This window comes from Haemaphysalis longicornis, unplaced genomic scaffold (genome assembly GCF_048455015.1).
Source record: "Haemaphysalis longicornis isolate Haplotype H1 unplaced genomic scaffold, Haemaphysalis longicornis Haplotype H1 scaffold_8, whole genome shotgun sequence".
Classification (NCBI taxonomy): Eukaryota; Metazoa; Arthropoda; class Arachnida; order Ixodida; family Ixodidae; genus Haemaphysalis; species Haemaphysalis longicornis.
In genome coordinates, this window is record NW_027526445.1 from 107,811,620 (window position 1) to 107,832,088 (window position 20,469).

General features: G+C 44.2%; 1 pseudogene; it reads left to right on the plus strand.

Annotated features, from left to right (window-relative positions):
* Positions 1–9,719: 9,719 nt before the first annotated feature.
* On the plus strand, positions 9,720–17,370 carry LOC144148426 (uncharacterized; annotated as a pseudogene).
* Positions 17,371–20,469: the final 3,099 nt, after the last annotated feature.

Genomic DNA, 20,469 nt, shown 5'->3' on the forward strand with positions numbered 1-20,469 from the left:
TTCGAGGTTTTTGTCCTCCAGAAATGAGCAAGTTGACGAAACTATCGTGCAGCCTACCTTACTAAATTCGTCATTAATCTATCAAACTAACATGAGCTGTTTCGCAACTTCCATGTTCCCAAACGCATGCAGCAATGTTTGACGGCCTCGCTTGGGCATTTTTTCTCTGCCACGAGGTGCGCGTGGCTTCATTATTATTAGCTGATCCACATAAACAATAAATTTTTACCTGAGCATCCCTCTACCTAAAAATTTATTTGCCAACATTTATTTTCGCTTTAATAAAATCAGCGCTAAATTTGTACAACGCTCAAGGAATATGTTACGTTCATATTCATACGTTTCAGGGTTTACGTGACACAAGACAAACAAAATATTCTGTGCCTTCAGACTTCCACAAAGAGGCAGTCGCTGTGTCCGCAGCTGTTTGTATTTAGTGTGCCTTGAATTTGTACAACCGACGTCCTGCTTGCTGCTTATTGTTCTAGCTGCCACGTTGAATGTTGGAAGACAGATTGTTTAAGTAAAGTAGTTCATAGAATAGCAAAATACCAGGAGTGCTCGATAGATATAGCATTTACAGGAGTGATGTAACAATTAAGTGCGATATCTTAGAAGCTGCTTGTCCTATGAAATCTGATTTTCCTTAGCATCACACATTCCTTGATCCACAAAAATTGCAGTAGGAAAGCTCAGTAATGAAATCTGGCGTACTAACCACACAGCATGCATATTTAGCTGTCAGTGATTTTTTAGCAAAAAAAAAAAAAAAAAAAGCAAGCAGGGTGCAAGCATCATACGATTTCCGTCACAACTACCAACGGGATTACCGGCTCGTCTGACAGAACCTTCTTTCTAGATGAAAGGAATTCTAGAGGACAGTTTTGCGGGCTGTAGCTGTGCGCCAAACTTCTCTTGATTTTGCACACTATTCACTGAATTAACTGGAAGGGCTAAAGTAAAAGTTTTCTCCATTGCAGAATGCTATGCTGGCTGTTTCTTCCTTAACATTTCCTGTATTTTCATGAAACTAGGCCTACAAATTATCGGTGATTATCCACGCACAGCCGTGAGTCACGCGTTTTGTGCGCCTCCATCGATCGCTTGAAATCACACTACTTTCCCGGTGGCGATTTTGTTAGACGACGTTATTTATTTTGAAACAATTTAGTAACGTTGTAGGACCCTATTCCGCCGAGAACTGGAGTTGGTGAGAACGATCATCATCAAATACCCAGCACGCGAGCCAGCGCCTAGAACAGAGGGTTGGTGCAAAAACGACCTGACCCCGGCTACCCGCACATGACGTAACGCACGAATACCTTTCCAATTACAAAAGCGCGAACCGATTTTTAACGCCAGCACGCCTCCCCGCGTTGAGCCTGTTGAGCCCTTGCCCATCCTTCTCACAAACAGGCAGTTTGTTTATATAAATACTAGAGATATGACTCAAAACAAATCAACAACGAAACTAAAACCGCGCGTATTTAGTAGCGCGAGCTACCTTTCAAATTCGTTGGCGTTGTTTTGTGCGTTTGTCCATTGGCTACATAACTAGCACTACCAATAAATGATAAAATCTCGTTTCGGTAGACTCCCTGTTCTCCTCCTCCCTCCTCCATCCTCCCTGTTCTGTGACTGCTCGGCGCACGTCGTCGAGGTCGGTCAAACTTAAATCGAATGCCTACTTGATTCCAATTTGTCACTGCGCGAACTTACTCCGTCGCGAGCTGGCTTTATTTGCGAGTGAGCGTTACTTAATTGATAACTTTACTTGTAGTAGCCTTCCAATACCTGTTGCCCAGCGGCGGAGGGCAAGTACTTGCCGCCATGCTTTCTAAGTATAAGCGCTACCTCGAGGAGGATGTGCCTGTGCACGAAAGAACTGCAAATAGGCGACGAAGAATAGAAAGGTGTGCTGATGGGGCCTCGACAAGCTGGGCCACTGATGACAACAGCTGCAGCCGGCAGCGCGGTGACGTTTCTGGAGAAAACGGCGTGCAAGAAATTTGCTCTCAACAGGTAAATTTCATTATTATTATTATTACTATTATTACTACTATACTATTACGTGCAAGTGTCAGTAATGTTCATTTAAGGCCCACTTTGAAAAAAAATCCTGAGCTCGCGCGCACCAGATGCAGAGTAAGATAATCACAAGCGAAGAAGCGATGGAAACGAAAAAAGAAAAAAAAGGAGAAAAGAAAGAAAAAAGGAAAATGAGTGAGCGAAAAAAAAAAAAAAGTAACAGGAAAAGGCAGTGGACATTCAGGCAAATGTACAGTTGTGGTGACACTCCTAATTCAGCGACATAATGGGGCTCTTCGATTTTCGGACTCGCCGCAGACTCCCAGAGAAGCAGTCCGGCATTCGATTTTCCCATGTATCCTTCGGGGAATCCTCGGACTCCCGCGGACTATCCGGGGTGAGTCGGAGAGTGTAGATCGAAGAGCCCCAGTTACTTCGCCGCGACTTTAACCGCCTCCCAAATATGTGAAAATTGGAGAGGTAGAGTTCCTCACTGGGGTTTTTGTGCCTTATAACCCTAGTGCTCTACCCGCCGCGGTGGCTCACTGGCTTAGGCGTTGCGCTGCCGAGCACGGGGCCGCGGGTTCGATTCCCGGCCGCGCCGGCCGCTTCCACTGATGGAGGCGGAAAACAAAAATGCCCGTGTGTACGAGATTTCGGCGCACATTATATATCCTCAGGTGGTGAAAATTAATCCGGAGCTTTCCGCTACGGCGCGCCTCATCGCTTGCGTTGCGTCGGCGCATTAAAAATCCCCATATCAATCAATCAGTCAACCCATGTTCACTGTGCACATGAGCCCCATTGCCAATGGCTACGGGACGCATGGTGTAATGGTCTCATGGTGTAATATTAATAAAATTCATCATTCCACAGCTTCACTTCAGTAAGGTGCTGGTCATTCCTCAGTTAATGAGGAACTCATGATGATGTCAAGATGTATGTTGTGTGCATAGGGGCCGGGCAGCTGGACGGGTGGCACCACCACTCGGCACTCTCTTCATTAGTGGAATGAGTTGGTGCATTGGACTACACAGCCTCCCGTGGTTTTTGCCGTGTTTGCTTCGGTGCTTTGAATGTTTCGGTGGTATTGTGAGCGGATATGTGTGGTAAAACAAAGTCTAGACAGGTGTGTTGGGTTCTTAGATGCAGTAACGGCTACGTAAACTTGTCGGACGCTTCAAAAGTTGGGTGTGGGCTACAACGACGAGTGCTTTTTGCAGCGTTCTGCTCTTGGCTCTACCCTATCTGGGTATGAATAAAACTATATATTCATTTCTTCTTAAATGCACTAATGGCTAAGCAAACTTATTGTACGCTTCTAAGGTTGGCAATGGGCTATGTTGACGTCAGCGCATTTTCCAGTGCTCTGCGCTTGGCTTTAGGAATAAAACTATTAATATTAATTTCTACCACTTTAAATTATTTCACTGGTTTCAATGACTACAGTTTTCATGCCAGCCTTAACGATAGGATATCTTGATACGTGTGCTTTGAAGAGAAAGGCCCTTATGCACAAGATTGATTATTGTGTAGCCGTGGAAACGTCGCGGCAGGTCACACTTTCTTTCTGTAACCGTGAGCTTTGTGCCTTCGGTTTTGGTGAATGACACTGTGACAGCATGGGAGCCTGAGAGCCGAAGCGGAACTCCCACGTTTGTACTGGTTATTTTAGAAAGAGCCAAAGTTATTCAACCACCCAACTTGTAAACCTCGACCGCAGCATCCCTGCATACAGAGGGTAGAGGGCTCAGATAAAGCTGTGTTTGGGGAACTTTGGGGTGTATGTACTTATGTAGACAAATTTTTTGCTGGACTGGGCATACATCACATTTTGCAATGAAGGGAATGTCGAGCTGATGAACTCTCATTCTATCACACTAGGTTCAACCAAACTGCCCCTTGGTACTGAGTACGCCTGATATCAGGCACATCAGGGAAGAGGAGGAAGAGTCAACACATGAAGAGGTAAGATTATGACCTCTGAGGCAACTAAGGCATTTTATGGGGCTCAAGTTTGTCCGCCCCCTTTGGCCATCCCCTGTGCTCTTTCAACCAACCGGTAGAGATAAATGTGTTTCGGGCTATTAATTTGCCATTTTTCAAATACAGTACATGTGAATGTTTTTATAATGTGTAGATAAACTGGGTTTTCATTTTTGGGACAAAATGACAAATATGTTTGTGGATTTAACAAATTGCATGTGAATTAGTTAAGACGAACAAATACCCCTCCCCCATGTTCATATGCTTTGAAATTTTCGATTTGAGATAATACGAGTCAACGGTTTTGGCAGGCGTGTGTAGATTGAGTAAGCTCTCTCTGTTGGAGCCAATGACAAAGAAAAGAACAAAAGTTGGTTTGCATTGCATTTTTTTGGACAACGGAATAGAGACCCCTCCTCTACCCCTGCCTCCCAGTTATTAACTCATATTACTCCTTGCTATGCTGTGATAAAGGTTTACAAATCATAAAAAGTTCACTGCATTTAGGAAGCACACAAACACTGCGCTTCGGTCAGTAGCTGAGTAATTGATTCTGCCAGCATTTACTTTAAATAAACTGCACATTGGCAGCAGTGTGGCTACCCGCTGTGGTGGCTCAGTGGCTATGGCGTTGTGCTGCTGAGCATGAGGATGCGGGTTCGATTCCCGGCCACGACGGCCGCTTTTCTGATGGAGGCGAAAAGCAAGATTTCGGCGCACGTTAAAGATCCCAAGGTGGTCAAAATTAATCCTGAGCCCTCCACTACTGTGCGCCTCATCGCTTGCGTTGCATCGGCGCGTTAAACCCTACAATCAATCAATCAATCAATCAGTGGTGTGGCTAATGAAACTGTGTACTTTGGGCAGGGATAGCGGAATGAAAGTCATTGCATGGTTATGTTACCTTCAAAAAGAAGGTAACAAGCTGATAAGCTCTGTTTATCAAAATAGGTGGAACTGGACGACTCCTCGAGCTCGGAACTGAGTACAGATGAGGACCAGCCTTTCGTGGAAGAGCTAAGAAATCCCCAGGTGAGGTTTCAGCCTTTGAGGCTTGTAATACTGACACAAATTTAGCAAATTTCGTCATGAGTTTGAATGAAAACTAAGGAAAGAAAATTCTTCTACCAAAGGTTTTAATGGTACTTTTGTTATGGTTCATTGTCTCCCGCTTTTATCAGGACTGACAATAGTTTGCCCTGAACGGCTAGTTAGTATAAGAGCGGCCTTATTAAAGCCCTCGGAACATGTTGCTCCATTTGTTATTTTATTAGTGTAGTCTTGATTGTGTCATGCTATCACTGGTGTTGTGAATCTGGGCAACTTTTGGTGCAAAAGTACATTTTTGTAGGCTGCTGTGGCCAGTAAAGGACAGGCTTACAAACTGTCTGGTACCGAGTCAGGTACTGAGTCAGTCTTAGCACCATAAGGACATGCTGCATACTGCTTGAATGGGTCTGACATCTGGTACGCCTGATTAACATGGCCACACTCAGTGTCTACATTACAATGTTTGCATCACCTGTTAGTGCAGTGTCTACTGTACAGGGAGTATTAAAAGAAATGCGAACAGAGCGCACAGCCTCCAACGCATGCTGCACCATCTGGCTGCAAAGTCAGTAAACTGTGCGCATGCGCACTTCTTTGAGAGGCGCCTTTTCACGCTGCGTCGCCGCTGAGCACGATGATCTTTGAAGGGCATCATACTAGTTGCAATCAGCCTGCTGCGCGCTTGTCTCCCGAATGTAGTAGATAACAGTATGCTCAGTGGCGACAGTGCAAGAAAATACACATCCAAATAAATGGGCGCCGTCGCTTTTGTATCAAGCATTTCCCCTAAGGGTAGGCCACACTCTCAAACGCCCTGAAAGAACCGCGCATGCGCGCAGTTTACTGACTGCAGCCGGCATGTGTCGGAGGCTGTGCGCTCTGGTGTTCGTATTTCTTTTCATCCCCCCTGTACATGGGCAGCTTTGTACAGGCAGGTATAACCATGTGCACTGTAACTGTGGTTGCTTCAAATTGATTCGATTGCTTTATGCCAGTTCTAAATAAATCGGCAAGCTTTGTAAATGAAGCTTGCCGATGTATTTTACACTGACATGCAATTTTTGGGACATAACCTAGGAGCCGAAAGTAAGATCATAATGAATGCACACATTTACTGCAGCAACCTGCTTTATCAAAAATAGGAATAAAACCATATTTTACATGTCGTAATTATCACATCATCAGAGTATTGATGCCCACTGCAGAATTAAGGTGTGTGCCATACCTCTAGCTGGTCCTATTCTGTGATTTGAATCCGTGCGTTTCCCTGGAGGTTTTGTAAAGCCTTCTCCAATTTTTCACCTCATTTTGTTAGGGCACTCTAGGGGTCCTTTCTGTTCGCTATATCAAGGGTTCAAGGATTGGCCCAGCTCTTTCTTAAGGTGCTTAGCCTGTGAAAAATCATTGTTGTTAGGTGCACAAAATAAGCATCACTGCCAAGAGTAAATAAAAACTGGTTGAGGCTTAGTCTGGTTGAGACTTTATTTCGCTTGGTTAGCGTTTGATATAGCTCTATTGCCGACCACAGCCCAAAGACTTTCGGTCATGTGGAACGCTCACAGAAGGAGGCCTGGCCTCACTTTTATTCTCGGCGAACGCGGCGTTTCTCTTTCACGGCGAACACGGCACAAGATGAGTCACATCTTCCGAGACGCCCCAGGGGAGCATGTGTTGGAGGCTGCGGGTTTCTTCGGCTGTCCGCTGCGTCGCCGCCGTGATAGCAGTGGCTGAGATGTGAGCAGAACGACTTAAAATAGGGCCTTGTGCACAGCGCCGACAGTGGGCCTGGCAAATCGCGTGATGCGCTTCGAGGGGTGTGTTGCCGGGGGCGTGTCTCCGGTCAAAAGGTTAACTCCGCGATACCACTGGACGAAAGTAGTGAAGCTTTGCTTTAAAATACACTTCAGTTCAAATGGGACACTGCTCTTTAAAGTAAGAGACATGTGGGATAGCACTATGCTACCTTCGCACGTTGTCAGCGGGAGATTAAGAGTTAGCCTAGTGCGTGCCACGTGACAGGTGAACGTGACAGCACATGAGTACAAGCAAATGAGCCAAAAGAACTTGGATTTTGGGTAATCTAACGTGCAGTGTCGCCAGTCTGCCTATCAAAGTAATTAGTGCCAAAGACAAAGAAATTAAGGTAGAGTCGCAAGCACGATAGCGCTAAAGGGGAACAAATAAAGCTTCCACCTTAAAGGGCGTAAGCAAAAAGTGCCCTGAAAATAATTTTAGCTCCTTATTTGCACTAGAATGTCTTACCGAAGTTTGCTCTCTAACCTATGGCGTTTGTATCCTATCTCAAAAACATTACTCTTATCATCCTTCTTTTCATAGCTTACGCAGTTAACCTAAGCTTTTTTTCGAGGTGCTAAGCAAGATGTCAAGCTTCAGCAGAGTCATTTAGCACTGGAGTACACCATTCTTTGTAGTAAAAAAAAGTAGAGAGACATTTACCAAATGCAACCAACCCTATACTAGTTCTGCACCTTATTTCTTTCTCATAGTAAGGACCAAAGCTGAGAACTCGCCCAGAATAGGTACATTCATCGATCTGCTTTTTATTACTTAGGCTGAAGGCCTCATTCACTTCTGGACTTCCTAACATTTTTGTTTCTGCATATTTATCTAATTTTATGGATAATATTTTTTAGTGCACTCGGTGTGAAACCAGTTTTTCAAAGTTGGAGACAATTAAACCGCGATTCAATTGTTTCCCTGCACTGAGTGGTAGTTGAATATGCTTGCTAGTCGTTACTGCACAAGCATTATTAAACAAGCGCTCGTCCTCTGTAGTTCCTCCCTTTGTCCTGGATTTTCCTGCGCTTTCAGTCACTATGCCTCCATGTCTCCTAATTAAAGTTCTGGGAGTAATACAAATAAGGAACCTCAGTACTGACCTTGACTGAGAGTATTTATACCTTGTTTTCAGGCATTTAACACTATTCCCCTTGGTAAATTGCAAAAATTTTCCCTTTTCATGTTTGCCGTCTCTGTGGTTGCAAATGATTTCAATTCCTAATTAGGTATTTTTCCTTCTAAGCTGTTTTTCACCTGGTGTGATAAAAAAAACTAATTAAAAGCAAATGAGTCAAGGAATGCAAACAACAAAGGTAAATTTACACGCTAAAGCTTGGAAATTGTATGGCCATGCCTACCAGGCAACTGGATCTGTGATGTCACTAGTCATGTGGTTGGAAAACTTAGGCAATCAATTATTAATGCTCTGCTTTATTATGTATTCAAACAAAAAATTCAATGTGCATTGAACTGTTGGAAGTTCCTGACTTTTGGTCCAGTAGTGCCAGTGATTTGCTGATTTGTGTTGTTTCGTAGCACAAGGGCTACTTGGCCAAAGAGTGCCAAGAAAAAAAAAGGAACGACTGTTAGTACCATCAGCCGACAGTGTCATATAAAAGGCATGCATTTTAAAAGTCTTTTAAATCATAGGAGCTATGCTTGACTTAAATATTTCAAAAATTTCAGATCTATACAGGTTGTTTAAGCAGACTTTCATACTAGGTAATCGAAGGCAAATTTATTCATTTTATTTTTGAAAGGGGCTGTGAAAACAAAATGAATCTTTGGTCGTTCAAAAGAGTGCCTCATTAAAACAACTCTGGCCCACTTTTAACACAGACTTTGCTATAATAAGCTTAACAATGAGGAAAATACAGAATAAACATGCGACACCCTAGCTACGTTTTTAAACTGCACTTATGATGTATTATGGGCAGCTCATTGCAATTGTCTGAGGCCGGGAAAATCCAATGTAACTTAAACAGGCATTATAAGCTTGCAGAACAAGCTATTTGGGCTTAAATTTAGTGCCAATTTTTTATAGCAGTAAGAATGGTGAGGTAAATAATGAAAATCATTAACAGTAAACATACAAACATCAGTGCAGACTGTGTGCACTATGCTAATTGAAGCTGCACAACCATCAGGTGCATTTGGCTTGTCTCACCTGACACTGGCCAACTGGCATAAGCGATGTCACCACTTACGTGGCCCTGTTTGTCGATCATGCCCAAGTTTTCACGAGTGATTCCTATCAACCATAAGGACAGCGGTTCATAAGTGGTATTGTCACACCATCTATGAAGGCAGACAGGAAACAAGGCAACCATTTAGATGCTTTACCATTCTCGGTGGCCGTAGTCAACATACTAATGTTTGCATAAAGCACATTCTTTGAATAAGTCATAGGTAATGCCACGAAAGACACAATTTAGCGGGAAAATAGAAATTTCAGCCTAATGTCGTAGTGAAGAAAGCATTGTTTGTTGCCGGGCAAGCATTGAGGGCATTATGAAACTCCAGATCTTTCAGATAAAACAAACGTGCTTTATTTTCATGGCCTCTTTAAAACGAGTGGAGAGTCACTAAACTAACAGGTTTTACTTTTATCATACTAGGAAGAAGTCCTAAGGGTCTCATCTGCAGCACTTGGTGTGGACACCGGAGCTTCTGAAGAGACGGGAGGTGACCAAGTAAGTATTATGAAGAGCTGGCTGGATGTTTTTTGCCATGGGCAGAATTTTTGTGTGCAGTTTATGTGACTTGCCTTATTCTTCTTTTAGGACCAAGATTCTGATGAAGGTGCAGAAAATGCTCCGTTTCCCGAAAAAGCACTGCAGGTGTCAGCTGTGCTCATGTCCTATGTGATGCGTCACAGAATTAGCGACGAGGGCACCACAGACTTGCTCAACATGCTGAATGCCATTGACCCAGGCATAGCACCACGATCAAAGTACCTGCTGAAGAAGGCTTTGGGTGCTGATGTGCGAGAACCCGAAAAGCATTTTTACTGCTTGTATTGTAAGGGGTACCTGGGGCAAGAAACTTGCACGAAGCAGGTTTTCTGTGAAAACTGCAATCGGGATGTAGATCTTGCCTTCTGTTCGTTTTTTTAGTGATGCCTCTCAAGGAGCAGTTACAAAGGATTCTTGCTCAGAAAAACCTGAAGTGGCTTCCACAAAGAGCTCGAGGAGACACAATCCAGGATGTGTTTGATGGCATTGAGCATGCGAGATTGTGTGCAGATTTTTCAGATGACGACATATGTCTCATTTGGAACACAGATGGGATAAGAGTGTTTGAAAAATCGACATTTGAGATTTGGCCGGTTCAGTGTCAGATAGCTCAACTGGAACCTGCTGCACGTAAGCAGAACATGCTGATGCCTGCCCTGTGGTTTGGTTTTTCCAAACCAAACATGACTGCACTCCTAACGCCTTTCACAGAAGAACTTCAGCAGCTTTCCACTGGTTTCTCCTGTATGAAAGATGGAAAGGAGGTTAATGTGAGAGTTTTTGCTGCCGCATGCTCAGTGGATGCAGCAGCTCGTTCTGCAGTCCGAAACTGTAAAAAGTTTAATGCTTTTCAGGGGTGTAGTTGGTGTTACCATCGGGGGGGAAAGTCGTACGAGTTCTTGGACACTGCCCCAGAGCGTCGAACGGCTCGCAAACATGTAGCAGATGCCATTAAGGGCACACTTACTGCACCTTGTAAAGGAGTGACTGGTCCCTGCCTTGCCATGACCCTTCCCCGTTTTGACGTGGTTGATGGGTTTATCCCCGACTACCAGCATTGTGCCTGCCTGGGAGTGATGCGGCAACTGCTCAAGCTGTGGCTTAAGAGTAAATACCATAAGTGTGACTGGTATATTGGCACACGTACGGAAGAGCTTAATAGCTTGCTGCTGGCAATAACTCCTCCAACGGAAATTACCCGCACCCCAAGAAAGTTTGAGGACATGTTGTATTGGAAGGCGTCGGAGATGCGGGCCCTGTTGCTGTTTTACGGCTATGTTGTTTTGAAGCCAGTCTTGCCGCTCGTGTACTTCAAACATTTTACTCTTTTCTCTTATGGTGTGTACCTGCTCCTGAAAGCAGAGATCACCCAGCAGGACATACGAGAAGCACGGGCCCTATTGGAGAAGTTTGTGGTGCAAATGGGCGTACTGTACACAGCCAGAAATGTGTCATATAATGTACACCAGCTGCTCCACCTGGCAGACTCGGTGGAAACCTGGGGCCCGTTGTGGGCTACCTCATGCTTTCCCTTTGAGGGACGAAATGCAGTTCTGCTGGGCTATTTTTCGGGAACGCAGCACGTTGGAGAGCAGATTGCTCGCACTTTCGTTTGGTGGCAGCACCTGTGTCTCTGGGCCGACAAAATCGAGGAGGAAGAAGAAAGGTCCTTCTTTGAGAGGATGGTTGGCCGGCAAACGATTGGCGGGACTGGTGTTGTGCTCCCTGGGGACGTAGTTGGTTACCAGCGTCAGAGTTGTTCTAGCCCAGATATTAGGCTTGAAGTTGCTCTGGAGAACCACCTGGGGCTCCTACCAACACAGATAACATACTACAGTAGATTCCAGTGCAATGGCATTTTGTGGCACTCTGAAACATACAACATGCCCAAGAGGGTCAATTGTGTTGCTGAGCTCGAGGATGGCACAGTTGGAGTTATACAAGCTCTGGCTTCCTTTCGGAGCACACCACAGCTCTTGGTGCTAGTAGAGAAGCTGGAGCTGGTGCGCACGGTTCCATTCAGAGACCTGCAACTGGGAATTTCTTTTCTAGCTGTGCGAGAAAGGAGGCGAACAGCCGTCATAGTGGCATGTAGTCCCAGTGCCTTGAAGAAAAAATGTGTTGCCATGGAGTGTACTCCTGAAAGTTTTCTAATTGTTGCCCTGCCAAATCAAGTTGAGCGGGATTAGGATTGGGTAGTTGTAATTGGGGAGTTTAACGGGCCGAAGTTACACCCGGGCTACAAGGCACGCATAGTGGAGGGCTTCGGATTAACTTTGACCACCTGGGGATCGTGAACGAGCGCTGAAATATCAACACACAGGCATCTTTGCTTTTCGCTTCCGTCAGGAAGGGGCCACCACTGCTGGAAATTGAACCCGCATCCTTGGGTTCAGCAGCACAACACGTTAGCCACTGAGCCATTGCAGCAGGTGGCGGGACTAACCCTTTCCAGTCCAAAACTTTTACCCACTTTCCCGCCGCTCCGGTCTGAAACTGTTTTGCAAGTTTCCGGCGCCACAAAGAAAAACACAAACTGCGCAAGAAAAACTCAGGAGATTTATTTTTCCCTTGCATTCTGTGCTAGCAACTTCTTTACCTATATTTGGGCAGTGTGTGAAACTGATCGAAACATTCTCCTGGGTGGGTGCAGGCCAGGGGTTTTACTGCAGCTTTTGCAGAAAAAGTTTCCCTCCTGCCTCCTTTTGTTTTGCTATCACTACAAACAGCACAGTCCCTGCTACTTCCGCCTGGACTCATTATGTGTTAAGTTTAAAAGTGTTTAGGTTTAGTTAAGTTTAAGTTTAAGTGTGTTAAACACTAGCTGCTTGCCTGGTACAGCTGGTTAACCACTTGTAGAAAGTGCATGGGCACATTTTGTCACCTCTCTTCACCTTATAAGCATATGTACAGAGTGCATGGGCATATTTTTTTCTTTTTTGTTACATATTTTTTCACTTTGGCTTAAGTCATGTACCTATGTAGTAAGATGTCCTATGATCTGGGCTGATAGGTACCATCTCTCAATTATCTTTGCCAGTGTGATTCAAGCAATACTGCTGTTGTGGTGTCAAAAAGTTTAAGTTGTTTTTGATAAAGTAAGTTTTCTGTTTTCATTTTCTTTTTCATTTCAGGTTTCCTAATACCTTGCACTGCCTAAAATTGTTATTGTCAGTTTGTCATGTTAAGGTGCCCGTTTGGCAGTCTCTGTTGACTATTAACAGTGAAAAAGCACTGTGAACATATTGATCATCATTTATGTTTTCTTTCTCTTCGACCCCCAAAATCTGTTTTGTGGCATCACTCCGAATGTAAGTCTTGGTGATCACGTCTCAGACGGGGTTCAGTTCTTTTCTGGGGCACTTTTGCTCTTTATCTAAACCAAGCCTTATTCTGCTCCTCGATCCTGTGGTCAGTCATAATAATCTTGCCATATGTGTCTACATCTAGCACAATGCTACAATTTTCTTGCTCTAGATATATTGCACTTGAGCCATTTGGTCTCTTCAACATCTTATTTATTCCTTTGCAGATGTAGTTACACTCCTGAACTTGGGTACATGAACATAGCTATTGTGCATGCTCTGCCTTTGTGGTTGTAAATTGTCAACTTTCCCATTGCATATATTCACAATTATTTTCATCCTTCCAATCCATATTGCGCATTAGGAGAAAACAGTTTCATTATCATCATGCCTGGATGTTGGAGTTTCTAATTGTGCTAGTTTTAAAATAACTTTTTTTTAGATCAGCTACAACTACTGCTATCCTATCATTGATGCACTGATATGTCTCCCGTTGCTGTCTCTTGAAAAATCATACACCAAGATCTTTCAAAGAGACATGGTGAGGTCAAGATATATACGCAGTGTTTAATGCCTATGTTCCTTTTTGACACTTCTTATCTGTCTGGTGTATGGATTTTTTAGTTTCTGTATGAATATTCGCAAACTAGAACTTTCTGTATATATTTGAAATAGCATTGCTCTGGACAACAATTTATGTTTGCCTTTTTTGTTTTTGTTGCGCAGTGTGATGTTGGAATTGTGTCTATGAAACCTTGTATATTGTGTAGCAGTTGTAGTGCTGCACCAGAGTAGTCAAAACGTAGAAAAACAGTGAACATATGTGTTGGAATATTGTATTGTATAAACATCTAATTTTTATAACTTGTGATGCTTTTGGTTATTGCCAAAAATGACTGACATTTTGGCCTGTGTCGGTTGTATTTCAGTTTCACTTATTTCCTGGCTTGTTTTAATAAAATTGGCAAAGGATGCCGTGATCCCTGCTATTTGCTCGTTATGCTTTGAATGGACGAGGTCAGTATCATGTTGTTTGATGTTAAAGTATTACATGCCCATCATGTGGAATTATGGTGTCCGGTAGTGGTGTTAACCAAAATATGGGGATTTAAATGGCTGACATAAAGAAAATAGGTGGACTTTAGTCTGCAATTCAAACACGTGTCCTATGAAATGACTTCGACTCTCATCCTTTGCGTGATACCCAATCTTTAGTTTTAACGGGCAAAAGGTTGCATGCGTTGGGGCCTGCAAGTGCAGAAGTAGCGACATTTTGACGACAGTATCTGTAGGGCTTAGGGATGCAGCCAGCAGGGGCATGGTTTAAACTCCCCCTCCCCCAACCAAAACTTTTTTCCAGGTAGCCCGTAAGTGCTCACATTCTTTTCTACAAAATACCCCCCCCTTGCCCTTTTGAAGAAATTTTTGGCTACAGCCACAGTATGGCTTACAAGTGCAAGGAAGAAAAAAAACTGCAAAGGGGTAAGATCATAAGTATGGTAAGGAGACTAATCAGTCGCATCACTGGACGCCAACAGGGTGGACATGGTAATTATAGAAGCAGCAAAGCACATTTATTCTACAGTTGCAAATTGTAGGGCAAACGAGTGAACACATGGTCAAGCCGTCAGTTACAATAACGGAATAAAATGAACCCACGAATAGGATAACGGCGATGGTAATGTGAGGACACAATTGCATTGCTAGACTCAATTATGTAGTGCTGTGTGCTGCAACGAACCTCGAAGTGTCTGCTCTGACAGCAGCCCATGTGGTTGCCCGGAGAAGTACGCTTCAGAAGAATATGCAAGGAAACAGAAAAGTGCCGTACATCAATCGGAAAGGTAGCTGCTCGCTGCTGCTAGAGAGAGAGAAACAACATCTTTATTTCCGGCAAGTTGTGACGCGGCCTAAACGTCACGTTGGCGGGCCGCTCGGCTTCAGCTGCCTACTCGCACCGCCCCTTCGCAGGGCTGCGCTTTCGGCCTCTGTCGCTCGAGGGCCACCAACGTCTGCTGGACGAACTCGCGCTGGGCGTCGTAGTCAACCTTTGCCACCGCCTTTTCCAGGCTCGGTGGCAACGCGTCCGTAGTCCATTCGCTCACTTTGCAGTTCCACAGTATGTGCGCCATGGTCGCCCGGCCCTTGCCGCACATCGCGCACACATCACTCGCGTACACCTCAGGGCACACGTGTTTTGCAACCACCGGTGTCCATACCGCTCGGGTCTGTAGTTGACGTAGCGTCGTCGCCTCCTGCCTCGTGAGTTTTCGGTGGGGCGGCGGGTACACTCGCCTGCCCTCCTGGTACCACTCCAGCACCTCCCGGTAGGAGGTGATCGGCAGCACCTCGTCGCGGTCTTCGTCTTCCGCATGTAGGGGGCTCGGGCACGCGTCGCGACTTGTGAGCGCACGCGCCGCCAGGTCCGCTCCATGTGGGCCGGGAATTACTTCACGGTGACCGGCATCGTTCTGTGTCTTAGCGCCCCGCACACCCTGGCTGCTGCTAAAATCACCCCAAGCTGGTACCACTGCAACTCTTACACAAAGCCTACCTGCACGACGTTTATTTTCGTGGTAATGAAGACGCAACAAATGATGACATGATCATAACAGACCTACCAAGCGATATCATGGGTCCCATAGCTTGAAATCAAATGTCATTCTCTTGCGTTGCCACAGGCAAGGAGCCCTAAGTGTCTGAATTCTTTTTAAAAACGTTTAATAAATGTAAACTGATTACTATTTTGGATTCTTATGCAGGTCTAATAAACTGAACTTTAAAAAAAATTGGTGTGCTTGGTGATTCAATAACTAAAATATTTCAACCAAAATATTTCTGCATGAATTTGCTTTTCAGTGATCATGAAAGCAGAAGAGCCTAAGACAAAAAACATTTGGGCTACTAACAGCATATAGTATGCTGTTGGACATTCAACGAAATGCTGTACTGTACACATTTCAAGGAGTCGTATATTTCTGGTGGTAGGGTTTCTGCAAAGTTTGCAGAAATCCGTGCTTTGCGCCTTGCTTTATGTTGCGTTGGTGTTGCCATGCTTGAGCCATTTAAATTCTCAGAATTATGACCCCTGTGTAAAATACCCCCCCCCCCTTATATCCTGTTCCGCACTGTTCATGCTGGTTTGTTTTACTTACGAGAGGCAACAAAAGCAGTTACAGAGGTACTTGAGAAAAGGCATGTGGCTCGAAACATTTACATCGACAGCTGAAATAGGCATATGAATGATAAATGGTACAACTTTCCATGATGTGAATTCATGATGTGAATGTTAGTGTTAGTGCAATTAGTGCCGAAAATAACGACTGCTGATTGGCCTTCACAAAGCTGCGAGGCTTGATTCAAAAGAAGTTTGTTCACTCTCCAGCAGAAATTATTTATGATGCATTTTAGTGCATTTAAAATATATTTAAGACACACTTTTTCGAAACACTTTTAATATATAGGTAATGTATTTGTAGTACAATAAGTTGATGCTGGTGAAATTCATTTAAAATGCATTTTATTTTACATTAGCAATACTGACCATGTACTTGAAGTATATTTCAAGTATACTTAAAACGAACTTCTCACGGGCATATTGTTATTACATTGATAGTGTATTTCCAGCATGTTAATTATGTATTCACAAAATGTACTTGAAATGCATTTTAATTGTGCTCAGCTTGCATTCAATCATAACATTGCGTTTAAAATGTATTTGGAATTCATTTGTAATGACTGTATTTCTTGCATACTTTTAAAAGTGTATTTTTAATGTGGGGTGAAAATTTCGTAAATGTATATTTTAATGTATTTTAAGTGTATTCAAAAATACGAAATGCATTTTGAATATACGTGAAATGCATTGGGGCATATTTAAAGCATATTACTTTTCGCTAAGGGATCAAGAAGTTTGCGGGGTAAATTTGTCGGCGTTATTAAAGACCGGTATAATTGGGGAACTCTCGGAGAGCCATTTGCCCTGCAGTGGATGTAGACAGGCTGCTGCTGCTGATGATGATGAATATTGGTCTAGCAACTCGTTCAGTACACAGGAGATCAGAACACGCTGCACCTCTGTGCACCATAACGCGTGACCGGTCAGTGCATTGATGCGGTCACACAGTTGTGCTCCAAGGATGGGATGTACGTGTGCACACCACATATTGTCTCTGTTCCTTGAATTAAACTTTTCGGTGATGCTGAACCACATTTTGGAAGGGACCCTTTATATCTCAGTTGAACGTGTTCATGTCAGGCGTTTAAGGAAAAAATGTTGAGTATTGCTCATACTAGTTCTCGCTGTTTTACTGAGAACTGACACTTTTGTACTCTGGTTTCAGCAGGCCAATGACAGAGGCGATGGCCAGTTGGACCCCATGATGCCTCTGCACGAGTACTGCTCCGTGGCCGATGCCGCTGGCATCCGTATGCACTTCGAATGGCAAGATGGGTCGAACTGGTGAAGTATTGGGCCAGAAGTAAGTAGAAACCTAAGTTGGGGAAATGAGTCCTCGCACTCTGGTGTCCAGTTGAAAGACACATTCTTTCGCAAACAATAGGACATATGAGGAGCCAGCTCTGAAAATTTAGGCACGAACCGGCGGAAATAGGAGCGCAGCCCCAGGAAACTTGTACGATCGCGCACAGACTGGGGTGGCGTAAAATGGCTGTCTGCTGCGATCTTCTCCGGCTCAGGCGCTGGCCGAAGTGGCACTTTTTTTAATTCAACACAACACCGGCCTTGTCTAGGCGGGTCAGGACAGTGTCAAGGCGGCTGTTATGCTCTTCAAAAGTACGACCGAAAATTACCACATCGCCGAGGTAGCACAACCAAATCTCCCACTTTAAGCCTCGCTGAATTGCGTCCATGAACCTCTCAAATGTAGCAGGAGCATTAGAGTCCGAACGGCATGACGTTGACATCAAAGAGTCCGTCGGGTGCAACAAAAGCTGTTTCGTCTTTGTGGGCTGGATCCATCGGAATTTGCCAGTAACCTGACATTAGATCGACTGACGAAAAATACGAAGCAGAGTGCAGGCAGTTGATGACGTCGTCTATTCGTGGTAGTGGGTAGACGTCTTTCTTTGTGATTGTGTTCAGGCGCCTGTAATCAACACAAAACCGCCAAGACCCAACCTTCTTCCTTACGAGAATCACCGGTGCTGCCCACGGACTAGCTGATTCCTGCACAACACCCTTTTGCAGCATTTCGGTGACCTGGTCCGGAAGAATCCTTCTCTCGCTCGGAGGAACCCGGTAAGGTTTCTGTCGCACTGGCCGGGAGGTTTCGGTATCGAAGGTGTGTCGCGAGCTGCAAGACGGGATGTCGATCTTGGCGTCTCTTTGCGAGAAGTCAAACACCGATGCATGTCTGGAGAGGACACGAGCTAGTTCCCCCCTCTCGGTAAAGGAAAAACCTTTGCTTATCATTTTGAGGAATGGTCCGTCGAGCGTAGCCCAGCTCCCATGAGAATCACAATTTTCTTCGGTCACTGCTGCCAGGGAGACTCTCAAATCTTTTTCAAACGCCGCTAGATTCATTCCCCGTGACAAAACAGTACCAGCCGCTCAGCAGTAAACGGCCCCTAAAGTGAATCACCTGACATGTCGTGTCACAATATAATTAAAACTTTATTATTATTTATTTCACCAAATAATATTTTTAATATAAGTACACCTGGAAACAAAAAAAAGTTATAAACAATACGTAAAACCGCAGGTTTTCTGTGCCTGATGCCGTTTTTAAGGTATCCTTACTTACCGCAGATCATACGAATAGAAGCCCAGCCCGCACATATGTGTGGGTATGTTTTCTGTGTGAAATACCCCGAGCTTTCTACTTTCAGTTTTCGAAGCATCATTATGAAGTTGTAAATACACAAAATCCAACTACTTGTGGCCATTTCTTGTAAAATCTTTTTGTTGGTAATGAAAGGGATATACACACGATCAATCAGGTGATAGAGAAATGCGCGGAGTATACTGAACCACTATATATAATCTTCATAGACTATGAGAAAGCATTTGAATCAGTCGATGCCGCATCCTTACTTCAAGCAATTAGGGTGTAGACGTCCTTCCTTCAACACCTACACCCTTACTAGGGTGTAGGTGTCCTTACTTCAATTAGGGTGTAGACGAGCATTATGTAAGAATACTAGAGGATAATTAATGTGGGTCCACAGCTACCATCATCCTCCATAAGGAGAGCAGTAAAATACCTATAAGGAAGGGCGTCAGACAAAGAGACACAATATCTCCGATGTTTTTCACAGCATGTTTGCAAGAAGTATTCAGAACATCGAAGTGGGAACAGGTTGCAGTAAGGGTTAAGGAAGAATATCTCAGTAACCTCAGATTTGCTGATGACGTTACCTTGTTAAGTAAGTGGGGGGGGGGGGGCATTACAAAGCATGCTTACCGCACTGGACAAACACAGTGGAACCGTGGGCCTGAAAATTATATGCAGAAAACTTAAGTTATGATCAATAACACCGGGGCAGAAACAGCGGTTTGACATAGCTTCCGGGGCCGTGGAATTGGTAAGCGATATATCTTCTTAGGGCAGCTTGACCCTTGATCACAACTATGAGGAAGGGATAATTCGAAGGATAAGAATGAGGTGGAGTGCATTTTGCAGGCATTCTCAGATAATGAAAGGCAGCCTACCATTCTCCCTTAAGAAGAAAGTGCATGACAGCTGCATCTTACCAGTACTCACCTATGGAGCAGAAACTTGGAGGCTCAGTAAAAGGGTTCAACTTAAATTGAGGACGGCTCAGCGCGCAATGGAACGGAAGATGATAGGTGTAACATCAAGGGACAAGAACAGAGCGGAGTGCGTGAGGGAACCAACGCGTGTTAAGGACGTATTAGTAGAAATTATGAAGAAGAAATGGATGTGGAAGGGGCATGTAATGCAAAGGCAGGATAATCGTTGGTTATTAAGGTTAAGTGAGTGGATCCCTAGAGAAGGGAAGCATTGCAGGGGGTGGCAGAAAGGTAGATGGCCAAATGAGATCAAGAAGTTTGCGGGGATAAATTGGTCGCAGTTAGCACAGGACCGGGGTAATTGGAGATTAATGGGAGAGGTTTGTGCCCTGCAGTGGGCGTAGATAGGCTGGGGGCGGGGGTGATGATGATGACAAAATTCTAGAACACATTATTTATGTTAGTCTGATAGATTTCTTATAAAGTAACTCTTTTTTTACGGAGTACCAACATGGTTTTCGCAAAAACTACTCGTGAGAAACTCAACTGCTTGCATTAATTATGACTTTTTTTCTACCCTGGATAATTCCTCTCTCGTTGATTGTATTTTTATTGACTTTGCTAAAGCATTTGACATTGTTCTTCACCACTTACTACTTCTGAAACTAAGCAAACTTAATATTGAACCAGTGTCCTAACATGGATCGAACACTTCTTGCATAACCGCATCTAGCACGTAACAGCTAATGGTCACGATTTGGGTCCTTGTGCAGTCAAGTCAGGGGTTCCGCAGGGCTCCGTACTTGCACCTCTTCTTTTTCTGGTATATATTAATGACCCCCCAGACTCT